General features: G+C 42.6%; 1 long non-coding RNA gene across 1 annotated transcript in view; it reads right to left on the reverse strand.

Annotated features, from left to right (window-relative positions):
- Positions 1 to 5,672, reverse strand: part of LOC112990788 (uncharacterized) — a 46,435-nt gene extending 40,763 nt beyond the window's left edge. Inside the window, exon 1 of the long non-coding RNA XR_003261157.2 lies at positions 5,561 to 5,672. This is a non-coding gene — a long non-coding RNA (uncharacterized LOC112990788). The remainder of the gene's footprint in view (positions 1 to 5,560) is intronic.
- Positions 5,673 to 6,000: the final 328 nt, after the last annotated feature.

Raw genomic sequence — 6,000 nt, forward strand, 5'->3', positions numbered from 1 at the left:
TGCTGTAGGGAAAGGAGGTGGTGTAAGGCAGAGGGATACAGATGGAGCTCACAGCCTCTTTGAGCTAAAAGGTATCCAGCTAGCCACAAGGACCAAGCACAGACAACAGGTCTACACCTTACCATGACTGCTGATGTTCAGGTCCAGCTGAACTGCTGCTAAATCAACAGAGATTCCTATAGATTTCAGTGGGGTTCGAACTGAATAAATGAAGAAATAACCTGCTGTGTTCTATGGTTTTCAAACCTCCATCTCTTAAATCCAGGTGTGGCTCTCTATAGCCTATTGAAAAGAGAGGTGAGGCCTTTGTAAGGTCTATGTGTAACTTCCTATGTCAGATGGTTGGTATTGCCTTCTATAATTAGATGTGGTCAAAAACCCTCTCAAACGGGGGGGGGGGGGGGAAATGTTTCTTTGTTTTGGCACTTCGCTTCAGCTCACAACCAGCCAATGGAATTTTCCTCTGCTTTTTTTTTTTTTTTTAAAAAAAACCCTCACTTTTGGTCAGAAATCAAACATGGAAAATTTCAGCAAAGGTGGTCACATTTTTTGGAAAGTTTCTAGTGAATTAATAAAATACTTGGAGGTGGTTTGTAAAGCAGAGGGTGCACACTCAGCTTTGTGGGGAGATGTACCTTGCTCCCATGGATTTGACGAGGCAGATTCATAGTGACCGAAGTCTGGGGTCCTTAACTATGGCAATCGCTATTAGCATAAGGGTGATGGATGCTTTGCACAGGACTGAGAAGGCAGATCATTCACCTGTTCCAGTTTCTAAAGGTTGGAAGAAGATAGTTGTTGTCCACCCCACGCTTGAGCGTTGGCCAGTTTCTGTTCACTCACTTTAGTGGTGATTTCACAGCAGTCGGGGGGCTTCGCTGCCGTAATGAGAATCAAACACAACATGCTGCAGGAGTGCTGAACTGAACCAAGCCCTGTCTACTCCTATGATAAGTACAGATATGAAGACTGGAATATTTTCTCCTCCTCCTCCTCTCCTCCCCAGTGGATCTTACTGTTTTCCTTGTCTTTGAATTACAAATAGGAAGAGACAAAAATACACCTAAAGCAAAACAAAGCAAAGAAAAAACACCTCTAGCATCAGCCTGTTTCACTGCATAGGTCTGATTCTGATCTATCAGAGAGTAAATCTGGAGTAACTCTACCCAAGAATGACTCAGTGGAGTCATTCTGGAAATTCAGAAATGAGTCCAGTCCTGTACATTTTGTTTTGCTGGGAAGCAGTGGCAGGACTTTACAGTAAGCATTACACCCATTTGTTTAATGAAAACCCTCTTTCTTACACAGCAGTCATGGGCATCTTTCTCCTCTAATTGCCTTTAAAATGCATAGTACTGGTGAACTGCAGCAGTAATTTTATATCCTGGCTCCATTTGGCCTTGATTGCATCAGTAGCAGGTAAGAAGGAAGGGCTGAATAGCATTTCACTGTTTGGTAAAATAATTACTGCTCTGGCTCAATGTTTCAATTAATCCTTTCAGTGCTGCTGGAAAATACTTGCACCTGTGAGTCTTAACTGTATATTCAGTGGAAGGGTCCTTCCTATTCACACTTAAATGATTTTATGTAAAGTCTCTTATGCAAGTTGAATTAGTGAGTGAGCAAAATAATGAAGAAGGAGAGAAAAAGAGGAGTCTGAAAGGTGTAGAAAAGGAGAAAAAGACACGTTTGGGGGGCATCGCCTGAAAGTGGAAGGACACCATACTGCTTTTGCATCACTGTGGCAGAGGAAAGGGCAGATAAAAGTATCTTTTTAAGGGCCTGACAGTTTCCTACCTCTGGGCTTAGGCTTCGATCATGCAGGGTTGTAACTGGTCATGAAATTTCCACAAAACTGCTCTGTTCGCTCATGCTAGGACTTCTCACGCATCTGGCTCACACTTCTTCAGTTCTGAGGGCTAGTCATACTGCATAAACGAACTTATCTGGTAATAATTGGCTCCATTCAATGTAATTAATAAAGGCAGGGCATAGGAATGATACTTTTGCAGTGAAATAAACAGTACTGATGAAGCAGTGAGCCCCACTGGGTCTGCCTGAAGTGTGGGGAAAGAGTTGGAAATAATCTGGGGATTTTATTTTGCCTGTTTGTGACCTTTTCTGAGAATCCTTGCTCTGGAGAAGTTGGAACACATGAAAGTTCACAGAGAAAAGTGACATTTGAGTCATTTGTTTTTTCGAAAATGGTCTGAAAGTACTTTGGGAAGAAATCAGAAGAAAAGTTGTTTATAAAATATAGGACTTTTGATCAGAAACAGAAACTTCAGCACAGCCTGGATTCAACCTCTCCCCGCACAGGAACTTAGAGGCATCTAAACAAGATGCTTGGCCCAGTCGTTCTCCCTATATAGCTTATGGAAACAGCAGCATGTCTAGAGGATAATTCATCCCTTTTCAGGTAGGCGTGGTGGATTCAGAGAGTGTCCATGTGGCCACTTCACTTTCTTGTCTGATAGTGAAGAACCCTTTTGCAAGGCTCTGTATTGGGAATATAATAATTTTGGCAGAAAAACGGATGGCTCTGATATTGCGATGCTGAACTAAGACATGGCAGGAACAGTTTGGCTGTGGACTCCCTCTGTGACTTGGGACTGAGGATCTGATCGTGTTACAGCTCCGTTTGCCCTCTGTTAGGTGCGGGTAACAATTTTCCCACCGTACAGAGCCACTGTGAGAATCAGAGTATCACACCTTGAACAACAAATATTTGCAAGAAGCAGACCATTGGGCTGGTATATGTTCTCATGAAGCATTTGATGGATGATCTCAAAGAGGGAACAAAGTCATTAAAACAACAGAGTTCTCACAGTTGATTTTTTTTTTTTTGTAATATTGGGGGACCATCCTCCTACTACTAAATTTTCTGAGTCAATTGTTTGCTGCAAACTGTTCGCTCAGCTAATCCCAATACAAGGCAACTTTCATATTGCATTCATGAGAGCGTCAGCCTTGTTCAGTGTCTGTCAGCACAAGGGATTTCTGTTTGTGAACAAAAGTCTTTACACATTCTGGCTCTGAACGTGTGTGCTGTCCTTCCGAAGCCAAAAAGACTCTCTCCCTGTGCCAGTTTGTGTTTCCAAAGTTGCTCCGCGTCCTCTCGTCATCAGCCAAGCTGTGCTGAGCTACCGAACTACGTTTTTGGAATTACAAGGAGAGCTGTTCTAGAGGGGGAATAAGGACAAATCCTACAGACCCTGGGCCAAATCCATCCCTGGCTGTGCATGCCCGCGTCCACAGGCGAGGTGCTACGGTATGCAGGCACAGCCGGGGGAAGGATCTCGGTTACGCTAGGTTAAACACGCTGCCCTGCCGCTGCGCTTCGGGTTTGCTCTGGTGGCACTGAGAGCAGGAATGAGCTCATCTGCAGCCCAGAAATCTTCCTTAACCCTCAGAGGGTGCTTTTCCCAGGGAAATCTCTGTGCACTTTCCGAAGGAGCGTGGTACTCCAGTACTTTATTTCACAGAGGCACAGAGATGTGCAGTTGCCTGCGGGGAAAGAGAGGCACAAGTGAGGCCCCTTGTGTTTGATGCATCGGTGCGGTGATATGGTCCACCCCGCGGGAGCTGCTGGATCGAGGTCTAGGGGGCTAATTGGGATGGAGGAGCAGCAGACCGCACGCTGGCACTGTCCACACAGTCCCCCTTCTGGAGGTATATTTGGTAATTTGCATGAGGATTGAACTCACTAATAATTATGTATTTCATATATAGATGCATGAGTTTGTGCTCATATGATAAGCACTATATACCGTTACATTTTATGGAGAGAATGATGTAGTTTTCCTGCAGAAGTGAATGAGTCTAAATTCTGCTATTCCTTATGACCGCCAAAGAAATCTCACTCATGAGTATTATTTCTTATATAGCATATAGATGCCAATTGTGTTTCATAAGCCAGTGTCCTTAAAAATTCTACTATCTAGGAGAGGTGAGAACAGTGGGAAGCTTGTGAGGTATGATAGGTATGATATACATGTGATCTTACTAGGAAAATACCAGAAACAGTTCTAAAAATATTTAAAACCAAGAAGCCTTAGTGAAACTTCTGGTGCACAAAAAAACATTGAAACATCCTAACATTGAAATTTAGGACAGTGTAGCATGTATTTTTTCATGAGTGATCTTTTATCAGATAATTATTAAAGAAGTAGACAGTGTTACTGTCTTTCTGTCCTCTACCTAATATACGTGCCCACAATCTCTATTGCTATTCAGGTGTTAACCTCAGACTGAAATTACCACAAACAGTAACATGAAGATAAATCGAAGTTAACTTTACAGGGATTTGTTTTTCACATATAAAAAGGTGAATGGTCCTTTGAATTTCTCAAATACTTGTTCCTCTCTCATGTGCAATATTTTTGAGTAGGTGCATTAAAGATATAGAAATAATGAACAGTCTAAATTTTTTCCTTTATTTTTCCTATTACATTAGAGGAATGCCAAGCTTTACTGCAGAGGTCAGTAGCATTTTTAAGTAAGCATGATGCAGTTTAAAGTATTTCTCACACCAAAGTTTTGCAAGATGTGGGGAGCTTCTGGATTTACCAATGGAGATATTTTGGAGAAAGCAGATCATTCTAGCTAGAACCTTTCTAACTAGAAAATCCAAGAAGAAAATAGAGACTTATGTCAGCAGCTTACTTGATGAAGAAGGAACATGGCAAATTTCCAGAAGGGCCATTGAGAAGAATATGAGAATACGAGAAGAAGAGAGAATATGTGCATAGGAAAGCAGATATACAAGAACAATAGCAAAGAAGTTAAACAGACTCACAGAAAATGTTGTACCTGACTGCTACATTGTGAAATGTGAAACGAGAGTCAGAGGAAGAACCGTGCAAAATCTAATTACTGAATTCATCTTGGTCTCTTACTGAACCAGAGAAAGAATGTGGGAAAGCTGGTTCAAGTCCCTGCTTCTCCACAAAGTGTCTATATGGCCCTGGGCAAATCCCTTATCTACTCTGTGCCGCAGTTACTCATCTATCAAGTAGAATAAAAAATATACTTAAAACCTCTCTGCATGTTAGGCGATAAGCATATTGTAGATTCTGAGGTACTTATATCTAAGAGGATGAAGAACTGATTTTTTTCAGGCTTATACCATAAAAATGGAAAAATAATTGTTTCAGGACAACACATACCTGTTTTTTTAGACTATATAGCAAATTAGCATATTCACTTTTTGGGCATTTCTAATGAAATCAGAGGGTGGGTTAACAAAGTCAACAAGAAACGGCAGTGATTAGGAACATCACCTACAGAGTGGGAAACACAGCTTCGAGTCCCACTGCTGCCTGGTTCAGAGCTGACGTGAGACCTGTGGACCCTTCCCCTCACTGCCTGCGTCTGCCGTGACAGCAGCACTTTCTGTGCGCAGGGTCAGCAGAAGGTGTTCAGCAGGAGGGAAGTCCCATGTGGGAGGAATGCTAGCCCCATTTCACGAAACCTCTTCTAGTTCTGGGCAGTTTTCTTCTGCACCAGAACAAATGCAACCCTTTGGAAACATGAGAAGAAAGAGAATTTACCATCTCACCTGTCCAGCAGTGGTTCAGGCACTACCTGGGGACAGGAGGCGTCCAGATGCAAGTTCTGGCTTTGCAGGAAGTGCAGTAGGATCTTCAACCCAAATCTTCATATCCCAAGTGACTTCTTTCCTATGCAATGGGAAAGTGTCTCAGCCTCCGCCTCTCTCTCACTTCCCCCCCCCCAATGTGAGAAGGCTAACAAGGTTTCATCTGATCCGACATGTTTCTGAAATAAAGATTTAGCTTGGATTTTTTTGACAAAAAAAGAGAGGTTGTTGAATAATTCCCTACCAATTGTCCTTCACACGGTTGCCAGATTGTCTCTGTTTCTAGCACAATGTGTTGGGAGAACCGGCGAGGATCTCTTTTAACAGGCAGCGCAGAATTCTCTTGGCAGAGAAATAATTTCCCCAGTGAACACAAAAAGGGAGGGCTGGGGGAACAGCCA

Source organism: Dromaius novaehollandiae, chromosome 4 (genome assembly GCF_036370855.1).
Source record: "Dromaius novaehollandiae isolate bDroNov1 chromosome 4, bDroNov1.hap1, whole genome shotgun sequence".
NCBI lineage: Eukaryota > Metazoa > Chordata > Aves > Casuariiformes > Dromaiidae > Dromaius > Dromaius novaehollandiae.